The sequence below is a fragment of the Oryctolagus cuniculus genome, chromosome 2 (assembly GCF_964237555.1).
Source record: "Oryctolagus cuniculus chromosome 2, mOryCun1.1, whole genome shotgun sequence".
Taxonomy (NCBI): Eukaryota; Metazoa; Chordata; class Mammalia; order Lagomorpha; family Leporidae; genus Oryctolagus; species Oryctolagus cuniculus.
In genome coordinates, this window is record NC_091433.1 from 80,338,328 (window position 1) to 80,343,611 (window position 5,284).

Sequence of the window (5,284 nt, forward strand, 5' to 3'; positions counted from 1 at the left end):
ACCCAGGGTGCCAGCACCGCAGGCAGAGGATTGGCCAAGTGAGCCGCGGCGCCAGCCAAACCTGCTTTCTTTCATTTAAGCTCCTTTAGCACAAGCAGGAAGGAGACCAGAGAGACGTCAGGCAGTTTTTGTTTGTTTGTTTGTTTTGTTTTGTTTTGTTTTCCTTATCACATTCTCCCAAGCTCTCTTAGAGACTAAGGAATGCTGAAAAAAAATCCCTGGAGACCTGGACACCCAGGGCCTTCCTAGGAAATGGTGTCTGTAACGAGCCACTTTTCTCGGATCTCTTCTTTAAGCTTCTACTCCATCTCCCCAACAAACTAATTTCTCCAAGGGCCTTGCATAACTAGAGTTGGTTTTCCTGCTGCGGTTTATCAGGTAGACTTGGTGAGTTAACCAGCACCCAGGCCCCAAACCTGGCACCTCTTACACTCAAGTGCATGGGTATTTTAGTTCATTTTCTGTTGCTATGAAAAAATATCTGAGACTGGGTCATTTACAAAGAACCTGCTTGGCATTGGTGAGTGTTGTCTTGCTACATCTTAATGTGGTGGAGGGCATTGTAGGGCGGGATGGAGAAAGTACGCTAGCCTGGGTCTCTCCTTTCCTATAAGGCCATTAATTTCATCATGAAGGCCCTTTGCTCATGACCGCATGTAAACTTTATTAGCTCCCAAAGGCCTCACCTCCAAAAGCCATTAACATGAATTTAGGGTTTGGGGTTCGGTTTCCAGCAAATGAACCTTGTGGGTATACATTCAAACCATAGCAATGAGCAAGTTCAGAAACTTCTCCATTGTATTTTCTAATTCCTCGAAGTAGTGTGATGAGAGAAGACAGTCTACCCATTCCACAACACCCCGAGCGTGGGCAAGCGCAGAGCCAGACCCTGGCCGTGCAAAGGAGAAGGAAGAAGCAAGCTCAGTGGCTCATAGGGAATATCCACAGCCCAGTACTTTACAGATGTTTCCTAAACAGTGCTCTGAGTAACGACTGTATGTGACCTCAGATAGAAAGGAACCAGGCAGGAGAGGTTGGGTTACTGGCCTATGAGCACAGAGTTAGGAGGGGATAAATCTGGGGTTAGGATCCAGGTGAAGCTATTTATTCCCCTCTTGGAGCCTAAAATCCTCTCCTAGAAAAGCAGTAGTGTGTGCTTCTGGGTATTTTCAGAGAGGAATCCTGAGGGCTGAGGGTGCTGCTATCCTAAGGATCCCCTCCCCCACACTGAAACCACTGGAGCTAAGAGTAGGGGACTTGGAAGAGGACCCGTTCAAGATATAGGCCCGGCTTTCCCAGTCAGCGGTGACTTCCTCAGGCCCCATTGTCTTACTTGGCACATTTGAAAGGTGTCCATCCTCTCTGGAGATCGGACAGGCAGCATAGAACCCATAGAACCAGAGCTATAAAATTCATATCCTTTGACCAGTCACCCCACTCCGGGACTGTATAACCAGGAAATATGCAAAAGAGAAAAGAAAGCACATACCACAATGAGGTTTATGGTAGCACCATACATAGCAAAGGAAAAATGGGCCCTGACCCAGTGCTGAAGGTTGGGAAAAGGTTATACAAACTATGGACTTTAAGACAATGGAACGTCGTGTTGCTGTTCAAAGAAACTAAGTTTACAGATCCTGTTGATATTTGGAAGATAATGTTAGAAGAATGCAAAAAGATGTATGCTCTGGCTACAAATATAAATCAGTCTGTACCTTCATTGATAAGGATCAGAAGTGAATGGAATGCTGCAAACAGCTGATCCTCTAGCATTTTTTTCTTCTAAAATCCACAGTGGCACAAAAATACTGAACAGCAGTTTGGGGTAGGAGAGCAGGAGAAAGATCCATCATCCCCTTTCACTCCTGGTGAGGGGAGAAGGAAGTTCCTAACCTGCAGGCTCAGTGCAGTTTGGTGTCTGCAAGAACAGCTGGCTTCATGTGCCTCTACTTAATGGAAACATCTGGAATATCTGGCCTGCACTCACCGGGCCCCATCTCAGTAAGCCTACTCATCACACACAGTCCTGGCCACCACGCTCCAGGAAGGGCTGTGACTAGAGCTAGATTCGAGGAGGGTAATTAGGATGTGTGCTAGCTGAAGAGTGTGGAAGCTTCATGAAAAGACTGGAGGGGCCAACCTGCAGCAGAAAACGCTATCCAGAGACCCAAGAGTCTGTCTTGGGAAGGATTCCTGCGGAAGAAGATTGGGCTCAGTGGGGGCAGATGGGAAGGCAGAGCACTAACCCAGGGAGGGCAGTCTGGGGCGAGCAGGCTCAGGTCAGTGTGGACGAGGCTGTGGGTTAAGGATTCGTCAAGCTGAACTTATGTCTTGTCTACAGACACAAGTATACACAGGGGCGGGCATTGTGGTGCCGTTAGTGGAGCCACTGCTAGGGACACCCACATCCCATATGGGAGTGTCTGGGATCCAGTCCCACCTCTCCTTATAATGCAGGCCCCTGGAGGCAGCTGATGAAGTATATAAACAGGGGCCAGAGCTGTGGCGCAGTAAGTTAATTCTCTGTCTGCAGCGCCAGCATCCCATATGGTGCCTGTTCAAGTCCTAGCTGCTCCTCTTCTGATCCAGCTCTCTGAGGTGGCCCGGGAGTGCAGTGGAAGATGGCCCAAGTGCTTGGGCCCCTGCACTCGCTTGGGAGACCTGGAAGACGCTCCTGGCTCCTGGCTTCGAATCAGCCCAGCTCTGGCCATTGCGGCCATCTGGGGAGTGAACCACTAGATAGAAGACCTTTCTGTCTCTCCCTCTCACTGTCTGTAACTCTACCTCTCAAATAAATAAATAAAAATCTTTTTTAAAAAGTATACAAACAGGTATTATAATATGTTCTTCTCAGACCCCGCTGGACGTTTCTGGATACGAATCTCCGTCTGGAGACGGTGGCTGTGCCATCTGAGAGGTGACTCCAATAGTGCTGGACAATCTGCAGTGGCAGCAAACAGGCCTTAGGAGATTGGGACATCAAATAAACACCTCAGCTCTGAGCCATGTTAGGTCTATTGGTAGATAATGGAGTTAGATTTGAGCAACTTTTCCCAAATCACTTTGGAAAGATAACCAATGACATCTCAGAATAAAGTATATGCCGGGACTAGCATTGTAGTGCAGCAGGTTAGGCTGCTCCCTGCAAGGCCAGAATCCCCTGAGTGCCAGTTCGAGTCCTGGCTGTTCTGCTTCCAATCCAGCTCCTTCCTAATGTGCCTGGGACAGTGGTGGAGGATGGCGCAAGGACGTGGGGCCTTGCCACGTATCGGGGAGACTCAGATGGCGCTCTCGGCTCCTGCCTGGACCAAGCCCGGCAGTTGTGGCCATGTAGGGAGTGAAGCAGCAGATGGAAGATCTCTCCCTGTCTCCCTCCCTTTCTCTCTATTATTATGCCTCTCAAATAAATAAAAAATAAACAAGTAATAAATAAATAATAAATATATGCAAGCTTATGAAGAATAAATAGGAAGCTTTAAGCAAAACAAGAGTGCTAGCACTTAATGATTAATCCATCTATTAGCTCAATATTTACCTAAAACCTTTGCACCAATTAGCACTGTGCACAAGGCATTGGGAACATAGGAGGAGGAGGGAAGAGGAGGAGCAAGAGGGTCCATGAACTTGTGGAGATAATAAACAAGCATATGAGACAGAAAATACACATGCAAGCAAATATATATATGCAATTCTATACAATATATACAATTCTACACACTTGATCTTAGCCAAAAGGCCGAGAAGTGATACAATTATTTATATATATATATGCAAATTGCAATCCATGTTACGAAAATAAGCAAGGTGCTGTGACAGAGGGGGCTGGAAGAGGGAGGTGACTACTTTAGATAAGGTGCTCAGAGCAGGTCTCAGGGAAACCTTATCTGTCCCGAGAGCTGAAGACAGAGGAGAGATCAACACGCGGAAGAAGGGATGACTTTAACAGCACATCGCCAGACAGAATGCACCAGATACAGGCATCCCCTACACTGAAAGGCGAACTCAGACTCATGTTCAGACGCCCTGGAGTCCGTCGTGCCCTCTGCAGAGCCTGACTCGGCGCGTTATTCATTGCAGGTGCTCAGCACGCTGGGTGAACACGATAGGCACGGAAAGCGCCGTTGTTGGCGGTTGGCGGCTACCCCAGCTGCAGCAGACAGTCCGTCTCCTCTCCCAAGCAGGGGCCTCCTAGCCACCATAAATGGTTGAAACAAAGGCAGAAAGACCTCACCAGCACTGACAGACAAGCTGCCCCCTAATCCTGCCAGTGCTGAACCACCTGGGAATATCAAAGAAAAGTATGCGCATTTGCTCAAAAACTATTCAAATTCCCAGCGCGGGCACCTGCTTTATCTCAGAACGGTGAGACCCTGGAAGGAGCCCGTGCCCGCGGGAGACGTTGATGTCTCCGAGGCTGGTCAGATTCATGACGCAGCGTCATCTGTAAATCACTTTCTGTCCATTAGGTCAAGCTAAGTGCTGTCAGGAATTCAAGGAAGAGCTCTTCCCAAGCCGGGGCGCTGATAAGCGTGCATGGTGCCTAAGTGAATCCAGACGCCGCGGCGGGCCCGCGCGGTGGCCGTGTGGGAACTCACCCTCCCCTCGCACGCACGTTCGGAATGCCCTGCGCTAGCCCCTCTGCTACCGAATTTCACTCGCTCTTTGCCTGCGCTCCGAAAGCCTGGCGGGAAGCCAGGGCGCGGTTTCGCTGAAAACCACAGCTGTACGTCTGCCCTGGAGGTCAAATTTGGTTCCCATTCGAGGGGCTCATGGAAGACCAAGTACAAGCACCAGAGCTCCCAGAGAAGGAGCAGTGGCCCTGGTTTTATTTTGAGAGAGAACCTTGAAGTTGTTAAAAACTGGGCATCAAAATGGTAAACAGTAAAATAGAGAAATGTGTTATTCTCACAGAATGGGGAATAGCCGAGACACTTCTAATTAAAAAAAAACAAAAAAACTTTGATCATTTTTAATAACCTCAAAGCAACATGAAATATGTTCCATGGCTGTGTAGAAATGTCATTTGAGCTGTTTTCAGGAATTGTTTATAAGCTTAAAACAGGTAGCACCCAACTGTGCCAAGATTCAACGAGGACAGAATATATTCCAGAAAATGTTTGTGTAACTGTTTGCTTTTGATCTCAAGTGAAACCCCAACACTGACAAATGACAGATGGCAGGTACGGGCCCAGTGGACAGCCAAACAGAATCAGTTATTCTGGAAAAAAAAAATTAGTGGTTAATTAAAACAGGGGGAATCTGTGTGTCTTGATTTGCGGTAGAC

At 48.0% G+C, this 5,284-nt stretch overlaps 1 pseudogene; it reads right to left on the minus strand.

Moving 5' to 3' along the window:
* Window positions 1–3,609: 3,609 nt before the first annotated feature.
* Window positions 3,610–3,748, minus strand: LOC127490490 (U2 spliceosomal RNA; annotated as a pseudogene).
* Between the last annotated feature and the right edge of the window lie 1,536 nt (window positions 3,749–5,284).